Source organism: Vombatus ursinus, unplaced genomic scaffold (assembly GCF_900497805.2).
Source record: "Vombatus ursinus unplaced genomic scaffold, bare-nosed wombat genome assembly UNPS02014807.1, whole genome shotgun sequence".
In the NCBI taxonomy this organism is placed as follows: Eukaryota; Metazoa; Chordata; class Mammalia; order Diprotodontia; family Vombatidae; genus Vombatus; species Vombatus ursinus.
The window spans coordinates 51,297,923-51,322,021 of NW_020954585.1; the positions used below are offsets into that span (position 1 = coordinate 51,297,923).

The following is a 24,099-nucleotide window of genomic DNA, read 5'->3' on the forward strand; positions in this document are numbered from 1 at the left end:
ATAGGATTTATTGATAGTGTGGTATAGTGTAAGTAGCATGAGATTGACATTCAGAGGATCTGTACCAGATCTCAGTTTTGCCACTGTTACTCAGGCAAACAGTTTAACTGATTTTGGCTTCAGCTGCCTCATCTTTAAAATTACAGAGTTAGGAGCAACTAGGTGGATAGAGCACTGGCCCTGGAGTCAGGAGGACCTGAGTTCAAATCCAGCCTCAGGCACATAACACTCACGAGCTGTGTGACCCTGGGCAAGTTCCTTAACCCAATTACCTCACCAAAAAAAATTAGGGAGTTGGATTGGATGATATCTTAAGGTCTCTTTGAGCTTTAATCATTTATGATTCTGTGTTCGAAGATTCTAAAAATCTGGTCCTTTGATAAAGATCCCTAATTTAATGTCTGTCTGACTGTTTAATCTTTTGACCATACCTTTGTTTTCATCAGAGTAAGGAGCTCTATGTAAAACTCTTCCTCTGCTAATGAAGATGTCCATTGATATTTACAGTCTGAGAGAATGGCCTGGGGTCAGGTGACTTGGCCAGGTTTACACAGCCAGGGTGTGTGTCAGAGGAAGGACGTGAACCCACATTCTCTTGACTCCAAGGCCATCTCTAAATGCACTATGCAATACTGCTTCTCTTTAATAAATATTTAATAAGAGGTTGAAGAGGTCAGAAAGATGAAAAGCCAATTTAGTACATAGATGCTGGCAGAAGGACCTGAGAAAGTTTGATGAGGAAAGACTGGAAGGGAATTTAATGACTAACTCTAAGACTAAGGGAAAGGGAGAATTTGGGAGTAGTGTGTAGGTTTGTTATAGTGAGGCCCAAGGCCTCATGAACAAATTTCAGATTCCACAGAAACTCTAGTGCTGGTGTGCTCAAACCAAAATATACTTAATGCCCAAATAACTCCTTGATCAACATAGAAATAGATGAGTTTCAGTTTAATTTTTTAGTTACCCCTGTAGGTTAAAAATTAATTATTTGTTTTAAAAATTTGAGGGCCATTTGCCTTATATTTATAAATTGTCCCTTCAATTATCATATCCTGTTTTCCACTTGACCTGTTGTGTTCTTTCCCTCCCATTGGGCCCAGAACATGCTAGCAGAAGAGTAATTTTGACATATTTCAGTCTTCCCCTTTAGAAGAAAACAGGTTTTGTTCCTCAGAGCTTGTCCCAGCAAAGTTTCTCTGTCAGCTGTTGGTGGAGAAGCTTTTACTTCCTGCTGTTCAGGTTTAATGAGGTAATTTCACAGTGGGGGGGAAATGGAACCAAGTGACTTTTCCTGCTGAAGTCTAATAACATCTTCATTTAAAATCAGAATATTCACTCCAAAGTGTTAGCAAGGTATTTGATTGCACCACATTGTTTAGTATTGTTAAAGGGTTCTTTTTTTTTCCCCATATATACAGAAAAGGTAATTGCTCTCAAGAAAATCATTTCTTCTTTGTGATTATAGCAAGTAGAGTTGGGTCGAGTTTTTAGACCTGCCTCTTATGGCTTGAAGAACATTCTTTTTTTTTTTTCCTTGTAGTCTGGGACAGGAAGGCAAAAATATAATCAGAAATTATCGACCTACTCAGGCCCCTGTAGTGATCCCCTTTGCCATCTTCAGCCAAGTTATTTGCCAGCTTGTAAGTAGGCTAGAGCCAGGATGGGGTCAGTAGATTGGGCACTGCTGGATGGCACATTTTTTGATGTTTATCCTAGAGTCAGTGTGAAATGAACTCTACCTCTTTATAAGTAAGAGAGAGGGGAAGAAGCAGCAGCCATGACTTTCCATTGCTTCCTGTTTCTATTTTCATCTCTCTGTTACCCCAGGGCTCTCTTGGGCAGGGGGAGTTGTTCATCTTTGTCTAGTGGTTCTGCTACTGTTTGCCTCACTTGTAGGTGCCGCAACCTCTTTGCCGCCTAATTTCTAATTTCATAAGCCTTCATCTGAATATCTTGCTGAATGGCTTTTTCCTTATGTATTTTTCTCTTAATCTTTCTGGAAAGGCTGAACTTAACATTTTCAGTTAGTCATGCGAACACCAGGAGGCATGGAATATTTAAAGGGCTCTTTATTTTTACATGCTTGTTGGGTTTTAAGACAGGCAGGGATGTGTAAGTCTTTCATGCTTTTACAAAATCTCTCCCAAGATTGAGAATTTTCCTTAAGGAGTTGTCCTTTACTTAAAGAGTAATTTAATTAAGCTATCCAACTGCTGGCTCTGGAATCAGCTTCCATTTCAACCAGTTTTATTGGCTTCAGTTCCCTTTGCAATTTTACAATGCTTCTTGGGTTTTTCCTTCTTCTGCTTTTAAGAGTTACAGAGGACAAACTATGGTGCTATTTTTTTTTTGAATTTCACCTGAAAAACCCAAGATTGTGTTGTGCAAATCCCATAGAGCCTTAATCTTCAGAGAGAGTTCCTCTTTTCCAGATTTATTAGCCAATCAGAAAGTAGCTCGCCTGTTCACAGTGATTCCTTAGGCAAATCATAAGCATCCATGATTTCTCTAGAATGAAGGGGATCAAATAACCACTTGTATAATCAGTCAGGCCTCTGCTGGAATGTGAGAGTACCTGGTATCTGCTAAAGGGCAAACAAACGGAATGAACAAGCAGAACACATGTTGCAAAATTGAACTTCTTTCCCAAATGCAAACTAACATGTATGTATTTATTCATTTCACATCCACAGTGTGTGTTCCCCAAGTCACTTTAACTTTCTTGGGCTGTTGTTTCTTTCCTTGATGATCTCATCAGTTTCCATTGGTTCATGTCATCTTTATGCAGAAGATTCCCAGGTCTAGATATCTAGCCCTAGTTTCTCTCCTTATAGGTAGTTGGGGATGTCAGAGGGTATCTCTGGTTCATCATGTCCAAAGTAATGTCATTATCTTTCTCCCCAAACCTTCTGAACTTCCTTATTACTTTTGAGGGTATTAATATCCTTCCAGTAAGGCAGATTTAGAACCTATGTGTCATCCAAGGCTTCTCACTCTTCACTCTTCCCTCCTGTCCCCCATTTCTGGTATGTCACCAAATCTTGTCATTTGTATTTCCACAACGTCTCTTGTATATGACCTCTTCTCTCCACTCACATAGCCACTACTGTACTTCAGGCCATCATCACCTCTGACCTGATCTGTTGTAGTAGCCTCCTACTTGGTGTTCCTTTTTCAGATCTCTTTGTACTCCAATCCATCCTGTATACAACTGCCAAAGTGGTTTTCCTTAAGTGAATGTGTAGCCATGTTAACTTTCCTCTGTAACCCCACTTTGCTCCTCACAATAAGCTCTAATCGATCCATTACCTGTTACCCTATTTGATCCTAAATCAGTCAAATAATCATCCTAATTTGATTAGCCAGCCTAATCAAATATGATTAGATGTCCATGATTGATCTTTTAGAATGTTAAGGCTCATATTGGTCAAGTACAGATTATAAAAAGGAAGAGGCAGTATTTGACTAGATTTTCTGACTCCAGTGCTTGCTGTCTTTTCACTATTATCTTACATTTGTATAGGTTTTTACAGTTTACAGCTTGCTTGTTTGAAGGAAAGAATGTACATAGTGTATTAATTGGGAGGGTATTAATTAGACTGGTTTTAGAATGTAGAAGGTTTTTTTAGGGGAGTGTTTCGTGCGATTGGTTGAAACTCTTGAATGGTATGCTAAAGAGTTTGGATAAATTTTTTTATGATTAAAAATTTTATTAAGGTATACAGAAAGACTTATTAAGATGACACTTAATCTTGGCCACAGGTGGCAACAGATTCCAAAGTAGAAATGCAGATATCTCAAAGCAGGAAAAGAACCAACAGCATCTTATCTAGCTTGGGAAAGTCGTTTTTTTTTTTTGGCCAGATTTCTTAATTTCACTACTGGCAAGTGATCCCTTCCTAGCAGCTTTTGCTTTGAATTTTTGTAGGTTTTTTCTTTTTCTGTTCTTTTTGTTTTAAAGCTAAATCTTCCTTGTCCTCTTGGATTGCTTCAGAGACTTCCACTGCTGAAGACAGTACACAGTGCCTTTTAGTCAAGTTATCTGACCCACCTCTTCTCCCATCCAGAGTTTGGATAATATTTAATGGGAACCACTGGAGGTTTTTGAGGAAGTAGAGAGAGAGAGAGAGAGAGAGAGAGAGAGAGAGAGAGAGAGAGAGAGAGAGAGAGTGTGTGTGTGTGTGTGTGTGTGTGTGTGTGTGTGTGTGCGCGCGCGCGCGCGCGCGCCTGGTTTAGAGTTGCAATTAGTCATTCAGCAAAGGTGTACTAAGGGCTTACTCTGTGTTAGGTACTGTGCTAGGATCTGGGAATATGATAACAGTCAAACTATTTGTTTTCAAAGGGATTACATTCTAGTGGAAATTGCTCTTTAGGGAAACCCTTTAGGGAAGCTTTAGTAGCAGAGTACAGAGTGGATAGGAAGGACAGAGGAAAGAAGAAATATAACCAAGGGAACCAGTTAGGAGGCATTAAAGTAGCATTGGGAATGAGAGAGGAATGAATGGATTTGACAGGAATAGTGTATTAAGAGCTCTAAGAGGCACTTATTGCTGTGATTTCTATTTTTAAAACATTTATCAATTTTCTTTGGGTCCAAAGATAGCCTGCTAAGGCAGCAGAACAGGATTCATAAAATGTTTTGTAAAGATTTTTGTCAGTTCTGAGTATGTAATAAACACATGCTCATAACAGCTTTGATTTTGTTTGGTTTCTGAATATCTTAGCTTTTCTGCTGCGAAATTGCCTTATGAAAACAAAACAGAACAACTTCTAGACTTTAGCTGCCTTATTTTGGGGTCTGGATGTACAATCTCAGAGCCCACCTAATTTTAGCTTTGCATTCCCTACCTATGATTTTGTGAAGCCATGTCTTTCCACTAGGTGGCACACTTCCCTTTGTAATTTTGAAATCCAACCTCTCGGTTTTGGACCGGTGGAGATACTGTTCCTGCAGACCTTGAAGGGTTCTGGGCATCAGCAAATTAAAGTTGTGTGTTAATTTTTTGTTTTATGTGCATTTTAATGCCAGATCCAAGAATTCACTCCCACTGGACCAGTACTGCTTCAGTAATGAGAATCTTACACTTGGTTTCCTGTTCCTGTTCCCTATCAGAGAAACTCTGTGGGTCTGAAACCTGTTCCTTAGCCTCATCTGCCAATAGACACATTGTGCCTTGTGCATTTTTTTCCCCCACGCAACCCTTTCTTGGCTCATTTTTCGAATCTATTATTATCACTCTAACTGAGATTTAAATTAATTTGACAAATAAGCACGTTCTTTGTGTAAGGGATTGTTTTAAAGAAGTCCATTTGATGATAAAGGTGAAGTCAAGGTCTTGAATTTTGGATGTCGCATGATAGGACATTTTTCAGGTAAAGCTACAGTGTAATTCAATGGGAAGTGTTCCAGCTGTGTCACTTATATTAGTTGTGCCAGCTGTGTCACTCATATTAGTCAGTCAATAAACATTTATTAAGTGCCTACTATGTGCCAGGTACTACTGTGCTAAGCACTGGGGATACAAGAAGAGTCAAAAGATAATCCCTGCCCTCAAGGAGTTAGCAGTCAAATGCTACAATTGAATAATTGTGATTAATAATGATAATGTAAACTTTTGTTTAGATTAATGATAATCTGACAATGATAATTAATGATAATATAGACCTTTATGATCTTGGACAAATACTTAGTCCCTTTGGGCCTTAGTTTCCTCATTGGTAAAATGTGAAGTTGCACTGGATGACCTCTAAGGTGTGTTTTAAGTTCCACTTGAGTTTTGACTGTATTGCTGTTTAGGTGATGACAGAGGTCTACTATTTTGACAGGCTTTACTAAGAGTTGAGAACCTGGGCCTCATCTTTGTAGGTTCAGAAACTATATTATTGCTTTACTCAGGGTGATAAGGGTTTATGAAGACAAATATCCATAAAATGATGTATACAATATTCTCATTTATTAATTTACAGTGTAAAGTATATTGGGATGCAGCACTAAGCACTAATTATCTGTATAAGATAGTCTATTCTGATAAGTTAACTCAGGAGGCCACATTAAAAAGTTAGAAGGTTGCTTAGTGAGTATAGAATAATAGCTGGATGAATTGCCCTTCCCTCCCCTAGGGGTATCTCTGCCTAAAGAAATGATATTGTTTATCTAGAATTAGAGTGCATACAGTAGTGAAGCTGTAGATTTTCCCTGATGAAACATTGGGATGTGCTCTCATCTCTTCAGCAACATGCTTATAAAGACCATTCTCTTTTTGGTGTGTTATTTTTTCAACTTAACTCGTCTTATTCATTTTATATTGATGCATTTTATCTTCAGCTTTGGAGAGCGATGTGTTTTGATCTTGTCACTAGATACAGGGGCTTTGTTTTCTTTGGAAATTGTTGAATTTTAGCAGTCTGTACATTTTGTAAGAAAAATTATTTTGTTTTTGTTTTAAAGTCACAGTATAACCTGTAAAGTCTGGACAGATCATCAGGATAATGGTGCAGAGTGGCCAAAACATGGCTTTGAAAGGTGTTTGCATGGGGAAGAGGTAGCTATCTAGTTTTCATTTTCTCAACCAGGTAGAATGTGCTGGGTTCGATGCTGAGAATGTGCTGGGTTCGATGCTGAGTGGCTGGAGAAATTCCTGGGACTTTTGCAAATTAGAATCTACTTTATTCATGCTGTTCTTCACATATTCCTTGCAGTTGGGTGTGTTCTCTGTGGAAGGCATAGAGAAACTATAGTATTAGGACAGTTAAGTGGCTTGTCCTTTTTTGGAGTTGGGGGAAACACATTGAAAGGACAAGGCTGTTGGATATCTGCTCTTTGTCTTCTATCACCAACTCATGCTTATATGTTTTCTCTTCTTTTTACTTCTATCCAATCAGATAGCTAATTTGAGGAGATATGGTGATACAGTGGAAAGAGACACGGCCCTGGTGTCAGAAATCACTGTCTCCTGGTGTCTGGGACTTGCCAACTCTGATAAATATTACTCAGTTTTGAAAGTCCCTGTTGGGGACAGATAATAGTGCCAAAAAGAAACTAGAAAGCATCTGTAGGAGTGATGACATGCTCGGCAAGAAACTGGAGATCTTAGAAAAACATATGATTTTTAGGGCCTTCACAAAAGAAAGGTAAATATGGTACGTAAGCAGCTGGTTAAGATGATGCTTTGAGAAATCAGGATTTGGATTTCTGGACTAGGTATAGGAAGATTGCGCTCTTGGCTGGGGAGGGATTGCATCTAACAAGGACCATGAGAAACATATTTGCCTAGTGGCTTGTATATCTCATCTAGAGGACTTTAAGTTGAAAATGGATAGGGAAAGAAAACTAACTGTGTACTTAATCTGTCTGGATACAACAGAGAGTAAAAGCTATACAGCATGTGAAGAAAAATGTCAGTGGAAAGATACAGAAATTCACCAGAGACAATATCAAGAAAGAGGTATAGTAATAATATTTAGGGCCTCAGGTATATCTACATGGTTTCTCAGACTATGTATAATAAACTAAACTAGAGATCTCAATACAAGGAGATGAATTTGATTTCATATATATCATATATATCACTGAGACTTATTGGGCTGTGATTTATTGCTATAAGGTAAAGGACAGACTAGATAAAAGGAATGGTGGAATAGCATTGCTAGTAAGAAGATCCAGTCCTATGATGAAATCCTGGAAATGGAGGAGGGAAGATAATATAGACAGTAAAGGCAGAATTGGTGACATATTGGGAATGTATTGTTGGCCAGAAGGAGAAAATGGATGATGAGCTCTGGAAGCCGATAATAAAACAGTAAGGGGTGTGATGGAGTAGTAGTAGAGGATCTCAAATTTCTTCTGTCTGCTAAAAACAGAGAAGTTGACAGTTTCTTGATTTGTCTCCAGGAACCTGCATATCTAGTAAGGCAATAATGGCTTCCCCTCTTAGAACTCACATAGCAGTTTGTTTTGTTATTTTCTTATACGTATAGGGATTTGTATTAATCCCTTATCCCCCTACTAAATGTAAGGTCTTTGGGAAACATGGGCTGTGTTTTGTCTTAATTTTATATTTCCTTAGAACCTAGCATAGTTTCTAAGACAGATATAGAGTAGATGCTTGATAACTGCATAATATTGTACTTAATATCAGTTGTTGTTGATGGTGGTAATTTCATTCTTCAGAAAGTAGAGAAAGTGATCAAGGAAAACTGTTCTTTTTGACACAGTTCTGACTAATAACAAGAACTGGTTGCCCATCTAGAAATGACGAGAGTCTTAGGAGTGAGTCACCATACCATTTTAACATTTATGATAGCAAAGGAAGAGAAAGCTGGGCTTAGTCTGGTATATGCCCTAAACATTGGCCTATTGAAATGAAGATGGATACATAAAGAATGGCAATTGATTGTTGTCAGCTTGCAGGGAAGTCTGTTACTTTTGTCTATTGACTTGTACTAGTCAACATTTTTAACATCATTAGCTTGCTCCAAATGGTAAACGTAGGAGCAGTAGTTGAAATTTGCAGATATGAATTTTAGGTTCCTAATTTTCTCTTGATTGAAGTCCCAAAAGTGATGGAATTGGCTGCCCTGGGAGGTACTGTGTTCCTTATTAATGTAGAGCTTCAAGCTGAGACTTGAATGAACACTTGTTGGAATATTATAGTGGAGATTCTTGGTAAGATATGAGTTGGCCTGATGATCTCTAAAGTCCTTTCCATCCTTGAGACTCTATGATTCTAATTTGAAACATACTGGGGCTGGTGCAGCAAGTTTGCTGTCTTGGTTAGCTAGACCTGTCAGGGGAAATGCAGATTTGACAGGAATCTGGGCCAGCACTGATGGACCATTTGTGCTGGCTGTGAAACCTGCCAGCTGTAGGCAGCCCACACCAAACTGCTGACCTGACTCTTAGAGCCGAAGATGGAAACCTATGACTGCTGACCTGGTTTTCTTCCTAAAAACATCTGTGGACTGACCGGCTGACGAGTATTGGGAACTAGTTTCCCCTGATATGTGAGGCCAATTAAGAAGGATAGTGAAAGGGGTTGCATAATTTCTTTCTAAGAAAGGATTTAATTGACCATTCTAGATATTTTTATTATGCTAGTTATCACTGTTGTAATTTGTAATTAGTTAGGTATTGGAGTTGATCAATATGGCAGGCAGCATTGGTGCTTGAGAAAGGTGAATGTGCATTGTCAGATGTCTTGTTATATATTTAATTAGTTGATTTTATTTTGGAAGTATGCTGTAGGAAGAAAAATGTTTTATTTTTTGAATTTTTGTAGTGAACCTGGGCTCCTATAGAGGATTGATTATTTAGTGTCTTTTTGTTTTCTGCCATCTTCATTTCAATCATTTTTCTAGAATACTTACTTGTATCCCAAGTCATTTCTCCCAGTTGTTGGCAGTCATAGAATAATAGAATTTTGGAGCTGGTAGGGACCTGGAAAATCAAATGACCTTAATAGGTCAATCTCATTTACAAACAAGCAGACTAAGGCCCTAGGAGATTATAAGTCTATAGCCACACAGTTAGTTTGGTGCCAAAAGTACAGGAAAACCCAGGTTTCTCAGCTTCTAGTAAACTAGAGTTCATGCCAAATTGTTTCTAATTGAGCAGAGACTATATGAGAAAGAATTGAATCCCCAGCTTTCTTCAAAGGCCAGGTCAAATGTCACTTCTTACATACGGCATATTTTGATTCCCCAGTTTTTAGTACCCTCCCTCCCTGAAATTACTTGGCATTGATTTTGTATATGGTTAGTTTGCATTGTCTCTTGCCTCTCCCTCCTCCCCCAATAGACCGTAACCATCTTGTGGGCAAGTACTTTTTCCTTTTTGTCTTTGTAGCTCTACTATCTACCATAGTGCACAGCTCATAGCTCATAGTAGGTTTTCAATAAATGCTTGTCCAGTGAATGAATGATACTGTTATCAATGACATCCAAGTTTTCTTAGTTCTTAGATGCTGAGAGCAAATGGACATTGCTAGATGTTGTCTTAGGTTGATCTGATGTGACAGAACTAGGCAAAAACCAGATGTTCTAATATATCTATGTATATATATGCCATATTGGAAAGGATTTTCTGGCTTCTGCCACAGTAGTGGGTCTGCTTTTATTTTTCAGTTTTGCTCACAGTCTTGACCCTTGTAGATAAGCTTTTATGTGTGTGTGGTTTTAAGTTAAGCTAGTTTTGTAGTTTTACAGTTAATATTTTACAGCCTACAGCTATGATATGTGGGTTGTGAGTATTTTTTAACTTGTCTAGGGGCCAAGAGACTCTTCATGTTAAATAAGGTGCTTCTTCAGAGCATGAAGCAGAAAACAAATAGACATGAAAGCATTATGACAACTGTCATACTTTCGTGTACACCATGGCCCAGGACCCAGGAAGAAAGGGTTATCTTCCTCCCCACCCACTTTTCTGTGAAATACATTTGAATTTCTGGAATGTTTAATAGATTTCAGAAATGAGATGTGGGTTTGGTCAGTGATTTGTGGACAAAGTGGTATCACTGACAGGATGTTCTCCTTTTCTCATGTCCCCAATCACAGCTAGATTTACTGTAGGCAAAAAAACCACACAACTGGAAAGTAAATTGCATTCTTGCCCTGGGTTAGCTCTGGGCAGGTTGGTTTTTCTCAGACCATCAAGTTTGTCTGGGGATGTTACTGCATGATCTTACCTTCCATTTTTTGCAGCAGCCCACATGGTGATTGCAAAGTTCAGGAGAACATAAAAGAAATTTTTAGGAAGAGAGAATGCTTCTCCTAAATGTCTCAAGAGCATGTATTGTGAGAGTGTTATTTAGATCTTGCTTGAGTAGACTTTTTAGATGAAATCCATACTTAAAATCCTGTTTTAAATTATTTATTTATTTTTAGTCAGTGAAAACTTACCTTTTCTCTTCCCCCTTCCTTTATACCCCTTTGAGAAAGAAAGGAAAAAAAATAAATCTATGTTGGAAACGTGTAGTCAAGCAAAAAAAATTTCTACATTGGCAACATTGAAAGAAACAGTGGCTTGTTCTGTTCTCCTTTACCTCTTTGTTAAGAGATGGATAGTGTGTTTTATCATGAGTCTTCTGGAGTTGTGGTTGATTATTGCATTGATCAGAATTCTTAAGTCTTTTAAAGTTTTCTCTATAATGTTATTGTATAAGTTATTGTTCTGGTTCTATTAACTTTATCCTGTATCATTTCATACAAATCTTCCCAGGTTTCTCTGAAATAATCTCCTTTGTCATATCTTATGGCAAAATAGTATCTAATCACATTCATATTCCATAACTTGTTCAGCCATTTCTCAATTTATGGGGATACCCTGAGTTTCCATTTTTTTTGCCACCACAAATGAGCTGATATAAATATTTTTGTACATCTTTAGAGTTTTACTTAGGACTAACCTATCTTTAATATACCCTGCCCTCCTCCCTACTTCCTTTTCTGTTTGTTAAATAAAATGTATTTCTGTACTTAATTGTGTATGTACGTGTGTGTGTGTGTGTGTGTGTGTGTTCTTTCCTCCTCTGACCAGTTCAAATGAGAGTTAGATTCACGTGTTACCTGTTATCCCCACCCTTCCCTCCTTGTTGGTATAGATGTCTGCTAGTGCTCCCTAATTATGTGAGTTAATATTTCTTTCTCTTTCCCCTCTCTTACCATGCTTCCTTTAAGATCATTAAGAAATAATAGAACAATTCCTAGGCATTTTGCTTAATTGGACTTCCCCTATTATCTTTAACAATGATGGGGTTCATAGAACAGATGTATCATCATCATCTCCTCATATTAGAATATAAACAGATTATCCTTGTTTAGTCCCTTATGATTGTTCACTTATATTTACCTTTTTATTTTCTCTTGATTTCTCTTTTTGCAAATCAAAGATTCTATGTAGCTGTGCTATTTTAATCAGGAATACTTGGAAGTCTAAGGGTCTGTCTCTTTCTACCCCCTCACCCAGCCCCTCACCCCTCACCTGTAATATTATACTGAGTTTTGCTGCGTAAGGTATTCCTGTCTATAAACCTATATTCTTTGCCTTCTACAACATCTTATTTCAAGCTCTCTCCTCATTTATGGTGGTGGATGCTAAGTCTTCTGTGATCCTGATTGTGGTTCCTTGGTACTTGAATTCTCTCTCGTTGCTTACAGTATTTTTTTCTTTTACTTAGAAGCTCTGGATTTTGACTATAATGTTACTGGTAGTTTTCATTTTGGGATTTGTTTCAGGAAATGTTCTTATTGTCATTGTTCAATTGCTTTTCAGTTATGTCTGACTCTTTCTGACCCTATCTGGGATTTTTTTGACAAAGGTACCGGAGTGATTTGCCATTCTGTTTTCCAGTTCGTTTTATAGATGAGGAAACTGAGGCAAACAGGGTGAAGCGACTTGCCTGGGGTCACACAGCTAATGAGTGTCAGAGGCCATATTTGAACTTGGGAAGACAAGTTTTTTTGACTCCAAGCTTGACACTATCTACCGTGCCACCTGGCTGCCATTCAACAGATGATTAGTAGATTATTTTTATTTCTACTTTCCCTTTTGGTTCTGAGATCTCAGAAGTTTTCTTTTAAGTTTTTCCAAATATGGTGTCTGGGATTTTTTTTTTTGGTCATGGCATTTAGGTAGTCTAATGATTCTTAAATGTTTTCCCTTTGGTCCATTTTCCATGTGAGTTGTTTTTGCTATGAAATACTTTAATTTTCTTTGATTTTTTTTTTCAGTTTTTTTACTTTGTTTTAATATTTCCGCCCCCACATTTCAATTTATTTATTCACTTCCACAAGATTTTGAGTTCCAAATTTTCTCTCCATCTCTCCCCTCCCTCACTCCAAGATGGCTTGCATTCTAAATAATCCTTCCCCCAATCTGCACTCCCTTCTATCTCTGCCCCCCCCTTCTTTTATCCCCTTCCCCTTCTATTTTCCTGTAGGGCACTATAGATTTCCATAGCTGTTTGCCTGTATATCTTATTTCCCAGTTGCATGTAAAAATGATTTTTACCATTTGTTTTTAAAACTTTGAATTCCAAATTCTCTCCCTTCCTCCCTCCCCACCCACCCTCATTGAGAAGGCAAGCAACTTGATATAGGTTATACATGTGTAGTCATGCAAAACACTTTCGTAATAGTCATGTTGTGAAAGACTAACTATATTTCCCTCCATCCTATCCTGCCCCCCATTTATTCTATTCTCTCCTTTGACCCGATCGCTCCTCAAAAGTGTTTGCTTCTGATTACCCCCTCCCCCAATTTCCCCTACCTTCTACCCTTCCCCCCCATCCCCTTTGTCTCTACTTTCCTATAGGGTAAGATAGATTTCCATACCCAATTGAGTGTGTATGTTGTTCCCTCCTTAAGCCAAATCTGATGGGAGTAAGGTTCACTCATTCCCTCTTACCTCCTCTCTCTTCCCCTCCACTATAGAAGCTTTTTCTTGCCTCTTTTATGTGAATAATTTACCCCATTCTACCTTTCCCTTTCTCCTTCTCCCAGTACATTCCTCTCTCACCCTTTAATTTTATTTTTTAGATATCATCTCTTCATATTCAACTCACCCTGTGCCCTCTGTCTATATATATTCCCTCCAGCTACCATAATAATGAGAAGGATCTCATGAGTTGCAAATATCATCTTTCCATGTAAACAGTACAGCTTTAATAAGTCCCTTATGATTTCTCTTTCCTGTTTACCTTTTTATGCTTCTCTTGAGTCTTGTATTTGAAAGTCAATTTTTCTATTTAGCTCTGGCTTCTCAAGAATGCATTAAATTCCTCTATGTAATTGAATGTCAAATTTTCCCCCTCATTGATTACACTCAGTATTGCTGGGTAAGTGATACTTGGTTTTAATCCTAACTCTTTTGACCTTCAGAGTATCATATTCTAAGTTCTCTGATTCCTTAATGTAGAAGCTGCTAAATTTTGTGTTATTCTGATTGTGTTTCCACAATACTTGAATTGTTTCTTTCTGACTACTTGCAATATTTTCTCCTTGACCTGGGAACTCTGGAATTTGGCTATAATATTCCTTGGAGTTTTCCTTTTGGGATCTCTTCCAGGAGGCTATCGGTAGATTCTTTCCATTTCTATTTTACCCTCTGGTTCTGGGTATCAAGGTAGTTTTCCTTGATCATTTTTTGAAAGATGATGTCTAGGCTCTGTTTTTGATCATGGCTTTCAGGTAGTCCAATAATTTTTAAGTTATCTCTTCTGGATCTATTTTTGCAAATCAGAGATTCTGTGTAGCTGTGCTATTTTAATCAGGAATGCTTGGAAGTCTAAGGGTCCAAGATATTTCACATTGTCTTCTATTTTTTCATTCTTTTGGTTTTGTTTTATAATTTCTTGATTACTCATAGAGTCATTAGCGTCCATTTACTCCATTCTATTTTTTTTTTTTTTTGGTGAGGCAATTGGAATTAAGTGACTTGCCCAGAGTCATACAGCTAGTGAGTGTTATGTGTCTGGGGCTGGATTTGAACTCAGGTCCTCCTGACTTCAGGGACAGTGCTCTATCCACTGTGCCACCTAGCTGCCCCCCATTTTTTTTTTTTTTTGCTTTTGATGAGACAGTTGGGGTTAAGTGACTCGCCCAGGGTCACACAACTAGTAAGTGTTATGTGTCTGAGGCAGGATTTGAACTCGGGTCTTCCTGACTCCAAGGCAAGTGCTCTATCCACTGCGCCACCTAGCTGCCCCTTCCATTCTAATTTTTAAAGAATTATTTTCTTCATTGAGCTTTTGAACCTCCTTTTCCATTTGGTCAGTTCTGCTTCTTAAGGCATTCTTCTCTGCATTGGCTTTTTGGACCTCTTCTATATTTTAAGGTGTTATTTTCTTCAGTATTCTTTTGGGTCTCCTTTAGGAAGCTATTGAGTTGTTTTTCATGATTTTCTTGCATCAGTCTAATTTCTCTTCCAAATTTTTCCTCTGCTTCTCTTACTTGCTTCTCAAAATCCTTTTTGAGCTCTTCCATGGCCTGAGACCAGTTTATATTTTTCTTGGAGGCTTTGGATGTAGGAGCTTTGAATTTGTTGGCTTTTTCTGATGGTATGTTTTGATCTTCCTTGCTACCAAAGTAAGATTCTGTAGTTTGAATTTTTTCCCACTGTTTGCTTATTTTCATAGCCAATTATTTGACTTTTAAACTCTTTGTTAAGGTAGGGCTCTGCTTCCAGTGTGGAGGGTGTACTGTCCTAAGCTTCAGGGGATTTTGTGTAGATGTTTTCAGAGATACTTCTAGGGACCTGTAAGTTTTCAGTTTTTCCAAGGTGGTATAATCTAAGGAGAGGTGTTTACTCCTCACCTGGCCTGTGCTTTGGTCTGTGAGTGACCATAAGCACTCTTTTCTGCCCTGGAACTGTGAGGAGGGTCCCCTCTCCACTCCTCTCACAAGCTACGTTATGCTAGTGCTCCTTCTCACCCCAGGACTGCCATCCAAGGCTGTGACGCAGATCTGAGTATGAACAAAGCAACAAAATCCTGCCTCAGTACCAGCAAAGAGATCCCTGTAATCTCCTTCTCATCAGTTGCTCTATCCCCTTATTGTTTGTGGGCTCTGGAAGCTGTTGTCGCCACTGCCACCACCCCAGGGCTGCGCCAGGACTAGGGCTGGACTGAGCTCTTCTCTCACCCAGGTCTGACAGACCTTTCCCACTGACCTTCTAAGTTGTGTTTGGTGTTCGTGGGTTGAGAAGTCTGAAAACTGCCACAGCTGCTGGTGATTCAGTCCCCTGAGGCCTGCGCTGGTTCGGTGGGGCCTGGTCTGTACCAGCGTGGCCCGTGCAGGACTATGTTCCTCTCCCAGCCTGGCGCAACAGACCTTTTCTGGCAGCCATCCAGATTGTCTTGGGCTGGTAATTTGTTTCAATCTGTCTTTTTGTGGGTTCTGCTGCTCTAGAATTAGAGTCATTTTTTACAGGTATTTGGAGCAGTTTAGGGGAGAATTCAAGAGAGTCCCTGCTTTTATTCCTCCATCTTGACTCTGCCCCTCTGTTTTATTATTTTTTATTTTCTCATGGAATCTTTGGCTTCTTTTTGATCCATTTTTATTTTCAGGGACTGTGTTTCTTGGGTAAGGTTTTGTACCTCTTATACCAAGCTGTTAATTCCCTATCTAGTTCTTTCTTCCATAGCTCTCATTCCTTTTCTAACTTTTTCCTCTAGTACTCTCATGTCATTGACAAAAACATTTTAAAACTCTATTCTTCTTAAACTCTTGCTTCATCTCTTCCATGAATTCTATAGTTGATTTGTTTCCATGATGTGTTTTTGTTTGAGGCTTTTCTTCTTTTGGAGTCATTCTGGTTTTCTGGGTGTGTGTCTTGTCCATACTTGTCACCATAATAACTTTTAATAGTGGGATTCTTTCTCGATTTGTTCATTCTGCAAACCTAGTTCCTGACTTTTGACTTGATTTTAGGACTAGGCTCTGTGAACTTCTGGAGGGAAAGTTTGATCTGGTCCTTTTTCTGCTTTCTTGGGTATTGAATGTAGTGGGGTTTCAAGATCTCAGGAATAATTCAGACTGGTAAACTGCATGCTTTCAGTGATTCAGAGTAAAGTGGTCTGATTCAGAGCAAAGTTTGATTGCTGCTTCTCTTGTCTGAGTTCTGTAAATTCCTATCCTAACTTTGGGTCTGAGCATTAGTAGATTGTAGCCCATCTCTGCCATTATCAGCCAGTTGTCAAGTCCTGATAGTTCAAAGTGACAAAATTGTAGATTGCGTTTTGTTCTGGGACTCCTTCCCTAGTTCTTCCTATGCAGGCTTCAGCCTTGAGCTAGAAGCTGTAACTGAGACCCTGTTCTCTTCCTGGGATCTGAATCCCACAGCAGTTGCTAGGTTCTCAATCTATTTCTCTTTCTTCTAGTATACTGACTAAGGCCTGCCTTGGAACAGAATGGCCTCTCTAGATCTATGACTTGGAACTGGAGAGTGGGCAGGAAGGGAATAAAGAATAAACATGTATATATATAGTGTGTATATATATATATATATATATATATATACACACACACACATTTATATATATATACACATAAAAGAATAAACATTTATATGGTACATATAAATAAAAGAATAAACATTTATATAGTGTATATATATATAAATAAAAGAATAAACATTTATATATATAGTTTGTATATATAAATAAAAGTGTGTATATATAGTATGTATATATAAATAAAAGAATAAACATTTGTATGGTATATATATATAAAATAAAAGATGTACCAGGAACTATGCTTACACTTGTTATCGCATTTGATCCTCACCACAATCCTGCAAAAGTAGGTGCTGTTATTATCCCCATTTTACAGTTACTGAAAGTGAGGCAGACAGAGGTTAAGTGACTTACCCAGGGCCACACAGTTAGGAAGCATATGAAGCTGCTTCCATCTGGCACCTGTTTTTGTCAAAGATCCTGGTCTTTATTTGGAACCTCCTCTTATCCTTGTGCACAGCCTTTCCCTTGCTTCGGAATGCTCTGTGGGACCCACTCCTGTGCAGACCCCTTATCCGGTGTCCATTGACTTCTCTGCCTATCTCAAATGATTCACTGTGACTTTGTCTTGGATTTCCCATCACAGTTTGGTCCGGTGCATTTTTTTAGGTTGTTTGGAGGAATTTGGCCTGAGGGTCAAAGAGCTCACAATACTACTCCCATTTTCTGCCATCTTGGCTCTTTCTCCCCTAACTTAAGTATAGCGAGACTTATTAGTGCTATGGGATGGATTCTTTGGCCAATTCAGAACCTTTTCAAGCAAAGTTCTTTCTGGGTGTGTACCTTCCCCCACCCCTCCCCCACCCCCAAATAACAAAAAAACAAAGGAAAAAACCAACTAGATTTTATTCCTGGCCCTGACACCAATTCTCTCTGTTTCTGAGGAAGTCAGCTAAATTTCTATACTTTCTTTCTCATTTGTGAAATGGGGTTATTAATATTTGCCTATCTACTTCACAAAGTTGTGAGAGAAGTCCTTAAAGCACTGTACAAATGTGAAATTTTGCTATTACTATTATTCTCATTGATGACTCAAAGATCTTGTTGAGATCTTTCTACAACCCTTTTTCTCACCTGAAAAAAATAAAACCCACTTCTCTTTTTGTGGCATTATGTATTCCAAACACTGTCTTCCATTAGAAGTCTTGCCTTGTAAATACTTTCTGCGCCGGTCGCGCCGTGCACTCTCCTCCTAACAGGAGCAGGCTGCCAAGGTCAAACTTACCAGTCTTCGGAGCCCACCCGGATAAACATAGAGACGAGCCGATCGGGAGGTGCAAGCACTCAAACTTTATTCAGAGGCCATCACAGCAAGGCCAAGCAGGAAAGCAAGAGCAGGAGCAAGAGCAAGAGAGAGCGAGCTCCGACCCCTACCGCCCCTATATACCTTCCTAGCCCCTCCTCCTCAGCCCGCCTACCAGTGAATGATTGTAGGATCAGATACCGGAAGGGGATGTCTGGGGTAAGCACTGCACCAAGGGAGAGGATGTGACAAAGGAAGCTAGACCTAGATACCGGAAGGAGACGTCTGGGGTTAGCGCTGCACCAAGGGAGAGGACTAGACAAAGGGAGCTAGGCCCGGATACCGGAAGGAGACGTCTGGGGTTAGCGCTGCACCTAGGGAGAGGACTAGACAAAGGGAGCTCGTTCTTTGCTGTCCCACAGCCCCCTGCCTCAGGAGCACATGCTCCGGCTACTTCCCCGTATCCTGTTCCTACCCCAGTTCACCACAACTCCACATGGCACAGCCCCCTGCCTCGGGAGCGTGAGCTCCGGTTACTTCCTAATATCTTGTCCCTGCCCCATCTTGCTACAACCCCCACGTGGCACGTAGCCAACATCAGACAATCCCTCACACTTTCCCTTTCATTTAATTTTTTTTCTTCCTTTTCCTGCTGCTTTCCTTGCATCTCTTACCCCCTTCCTCCCTCTAATTTGTCTGTTCTATTTAGTTCTGGGATGTCTGGCTGTGCATAGCCAGTCTTTGAAATCACCAAGCTTGCTTAAATAATAAATTGAGCTTCCAGCAGCTTGCCTTGCTAAATGGCTCTTTAAGTATTGTCACTGAGATGATCATGCCGAAGCCCATGTGTTCTGTCCACCCGTTCATCTAATTTCTCCCTGGTCACAGAATAGGAAGTTTCCCCCTTCTACAAATTCACTTCCACCTTCTGTGGGAGCACTTTGTGTATGTATATGTAATATATATAGCCCAATGGTAGTGCCCTTCTGAAGCCTGGCAGCAGAAGCCTCTGTTCTAACCATTTAGTCAATGTTAAGAAGTGCTGTTAAGCACTCCTGTTTAGTGGATGAACACTTCTGATGAATACTTCTGATGAATACTGCATGGGCTGAGTCTTTTGAAAGGAAGGTATTGAAGAAATGATTATTTCACCACGTCAAGACACGTGCCCTCTTTGGTCCCTCTACTTTATAATAAATTGACCACATTGTCCTAAGACTAGCAAACTGAAGCAATTCTAAACAGTCTCCAATATAAATTGGAAAAGGAGATTGAGTAGGATGGAAAGCAGAGGCCAACTAAGAGACATAGTCAGAATTAATGAGCAGTCAAAGATTTTTCTTTCTCTTTTTAAATATTAAAGCGGCTTAATGATAAATTTGTTGTCCTTGTTCCTAGACACTTTGCTTTTTGGTTTTTAAGAGATCTGGTCAGTTTTCTTTTAAGAGTTCACTAAATATGTTATCTTGGCTATTTTTTAGGTCATGGAGTCCAATGATTCTTAATTTTTTTCTCTTCAATCTGTTTTCTAGATCACTTGTATTTTTGTTATGAGAAACCTTATATTTTCTTCTATTTTTTCAATGTTTTTGCTTTGTATTACTACTTCTTGTTGTCTCGTGGAGTCATTGGAGTTTATTGCTTGAATAAGGTTTTGTACCTCTTTTCTCTGTCTTTTAATTCACTTTGCAGTTTTTTTCTTCCATAGCTCTCCTTACTTTTCCAGTTATTTCCTCTAGTGGTCTCATTTAATTTATAAAAACATTTTAATCTCCTAAATTTTTTTTTTACTTCATCTCTTCCAGGCAGTCTAGTTGAATTTGTCCCAAAGCTGTGTTTTTCCTTGAACCTTTGCTTGTAGGTGTTTTGGAGTCATTCTTTTTTTCTGGGTTTGTATCTTGAGCATCCATGTCAACATAATGGCTTTTTATAGTGGGATTTTTATTTTGTTTGGTCATTCTTCCATTCTACTTTTCTGAGTTCTGACTTTGTGTTAGGGCAAGGCTCTGATCCCTTCTAGAGTGAAAGTCTGGGCTGGTCCTTCTGCTGCATTCTTGGAGCATTGAATGTTGTGTTTGTTATCCCGGATTCTCAGGGGCAGCTCATGCTGGAAACCTGTAAGCTTTTAGTGCTTCCAAAGTAGTCTGATCTAGGGCAAAGTCTGATAAGCAGCCTGAGCTCTGCAAGTTCCTGACCTGGTCTGAACAACAGGGCTTTTGGCTTCTCCAGGCTAGAGTTTTAGTAGACTTTTGCCAAATTCAACCACTCGACCTTTGGAAAACTATGCTAGTTCAGAATTAAAGGATTGTGGGTTCCTTTTTGGTGTGGTATTATTTTCCTGGTTATTTTGCATAGGCTTCAGACTTGACTGGAAGCTGCATCCCAGACCCTGCTCTTCTCCTTGGTGCAGAGCCATTCATATGCTCCAGAACTTCCTCCTTGCGTGACACACAGACAAACCTGTGGCCACCTCTCGTGATCATTCCTGACCCTAGAACACTTTCCTTAAGCATAGGCCTCTCCTCATTCATCCCTAACAGGCATCTTTTCGCATACCCTGCACAGGTTTGTGCTGCTGTGTGATGTGTTTGAACCTTGACTTGCTCTTGTGTGTGCATAGCCTCTCCCAGTGCTGGAATGCTTTGCCTAGCATTACTGGGAATACCCTGTTCTAAGGTTCGGCAGAACTTTCCTTGTCCCTTTGCTGACCTGGGCTGGTCAGCTTGTTATGATTTTTTTCTTAGATTTCCTGATCACAAGTCAATCTGGTACATTTTCTGGATCCCTGTGTAGGAGTGATGGGGTAGAGATCTGCTGTGCTTTTTCTTTATATTTCACCACCTTGGCCCTGCCTCCTCTATCATTGAAATATAAAATATGTAAAAACAAGTTCTCAGTCACAATTATGTTGTTGGTGTCTTCCCATTACTTCCAGGGTGATTGTTTTCATGTGAACACCTTTTCTGTTTTGCTCACTCTTTTTCCTTGATTTCAAAATTTAAATATAAAATTTTTAAAAAAAGAAATACATGTATAAAAGATTTGCAGTAGTATTTTAAAGAAAATTTAGTTATGTTGGGGGTGGCATTCCTTTCCCCCAAAGTTGATAGCAGTTGACATTTCTTTTTGTTTCACTAGAGTAGTTAATTTTATTCTGGGTGGGTCTCCCCAGAATGGAAACTCTGATGTCCTTATTGACCACTGTCTAAATATCCACTTTCTTCATGTTCAATTCAAATTCTTTTTTTTTTTTTTTAGGCAATTTGGGTTAGGTGACTTGCCCATGGTCACACGGCTAGTAAGTGTTAAGTGTTTGTTCTGAGGCCAGATTTGAACTCAGGTCCACTTGACTTAAGGGCGGGAGATCTATCCACTGCACCACCTAGCTGCCCCCTCAATTCAAATTCTTAATGTAATCTTTAGTGAATATTGTTGTATAAATTCTATGTAAAATATTAAGGAGATTATAATAACATCACAGAGATTACATACTGTGATACCATTGGATTTATACCAGGAATTTAGATTTAGCTTAGTATTAAGAAAACTATAAACATAATTGACTACATTAATAACAAAATTAAATGAAAAATAAAGAACAACAAAAATTATACGTGTATATCCAGAGATGAAGAAAAACTTTTGATAAGATACAGTCTCCATTCCCATGAACAACACTGGAACACATAGGAATAGATAGATTTTCCTTAATATGACGGAGTGATGCGGTTTAGGGGTTCAAGGGTGCTGGGACCCCAAAATCACAAAATCACGTGGGTCCTGCCTGAAAGAAGTTTCAGCCAAAGACAAGGTTTATTAGAACATCTGTCATATTGGGCAGATTCTTAAGGAGTCTGAACTTTAGTAAACTGTTGGCTAGATTTTAAGAATCTAAGCATCTTAATGGAGGTGAGATGGACCTTATATACAGAAAGACTATGGGAGGGATCTAGGAGTGGCCAAGTAGTCTATGAGGTAATAGAATTCCAGGGGTGGCCAAGGGAGAATGGAGCCTAGATAGGACCAAGGGTGGGAAGTGGCCTGAGGCCATGGGGAGGTAAGATAATTGAGGGGAGATTGGGTGTAGCCACAATGAAAGGCCAGTTGATGAGATTATAGCTTCAGGCAAATGCCAGAGATTTGACCAAATGGGAAAATCCAGGGTTTTTCCTTTCTGGGGTCTAGATCCCAACCCCATCAGGAGTGTTTATCTAAAACCAATAGTTAGCTTCATTTGTAAAGAAGATAAAATAGAGACTTTCCTTTCTAACAATATTTTAAGGTCTTCTTTATTATTGAGCACTCATCTTTTTTTTTTTTTCATGTGTGGTTAAGCTCAGATTTGCAGGGTAGGTCACCTTAGGCAGCATCTTGACTTCCATTGCTCTTCTGAACACATTATTCCACTCTCACCTACATGTTCTAGTTGGTCCAGATCAGTGCTTCTTAAACTGTGGGTCGTGACCCTATGGGGTTGCAAAAAATTTGACAATAGTAAAAGGTTTCTGAATGTACAATGACCAAAAATTAATTAAAAATCAAATGCGTAATGAATCCCAGATGTTTCTGGCAGCACTTTGCAGTGTTGAGTTACACAGGCAACTTCACTGCAGCCTTGGTTCTGAACACAAAGCATGCACACTTTGCAGGGCACATGCCCTCAGGCCATGCAACTTCTCTAGGAATGCTGGAAAAAGTTAAAGAAGTTCTGTTCTAGAATAGTATCACATTTTTTGAAAGTCCTTTCCTTTGTATTTGAAGGTTGTTCTGCTGATAGTTTGTAAAACTTGTTATTGAATTGTATGGTTAAATTTAACTACTATTTGTTTTGAGTTTGCAGCCTTCAGTTATTTTCTGGAAATGATCTGTGGATTCTTTCCATTAGAATTTCATTTGCTTTGTTCAGTTGTTTTGGGCAGTTCTCTTCTATTATTTCCTTCATTACGATGTTAAGGTTTTTTGTGCTGTAATCTTCTTTTGGGAAACCTGTGATCCTTTGTTTGTCTCTCTGCATTCTGTCTTTGAGATCAGTATTGTTTTCCTTGCATAATGAGCATATTTTCTTTCTTTCTTTCTTTCTTTCTTTTTTTTGCTTCTCTTCTTATAGATTATCCTTCACATCTGTATATATTTGCATTCCCAAACTAATGTTCTTTTGTTTCTTTTTGAGGCTTGCCATTGCCCATTCACATTTTTCTATTCTGTTTATTATTTTTGTTGTACAGGCTATAATTCTGCTCTTATATTCTCATTTTTATTTTGAACCACTCAGGAACCGCATATTGTGGTTTTGTGTTCTCTTCAAATTCCACAGGGTCCTTGGTCTCATCAAGTGTTGGCTTATTTTTCTTTGTTTTGCATTATTTATTCATAGATGCCTGAACTTATTTACTAGATTTTGAGGTCATTTTTCCTTCTGTTACCATTGTTTATCCTGTTGGTTTATCTGTTTATGTTTAAAGTCTCTGAGTTTTCTTCTTCTTCCTGAAATCTTTGGTAATTTCATTTCCCCCCACCTTATTTTCCCCATCACTCACTTTTTAAAAAATTTTATTTAATTTTTTTATTAATTCATTTTGATTTATCAACAATCACTTCCATATGCTTTTGAGTTTAAAATTTTTCTCCCCCTTCTTCCCCACCACCCTCCCTAAGACAGCGCACAATCTGATATAGGCTATACATATACATTTCTGTTAAACATATTTTCACGTTAGTGATGTTGTAAATAAAAATTAGAACCAATAGGAGGAACCACCAGAAAGAGGAAGCAAAACTCAACAGAATAGAAAAAAAAATAGCAATTCAAATTCCATAGTTCTTTCTTTGGATGTGGATAGCATTTTC

General features: G+C 38.7%; 1 protein-coding gene across 1 annotated transcript in view; it reads left to right on the forward strand.

Annotated features, from left to right (window-relative positions):
- Positions 1–24,099, forward strand: part of MAD1L1 (mitotic arrest deficient 1 like 1) — an 844,071-nt gene that overhangs the window by 39,719 nt on the left and 780,253 nt on the right. The gene's annotated exons all lie outside the window — the stretch shown is intronic.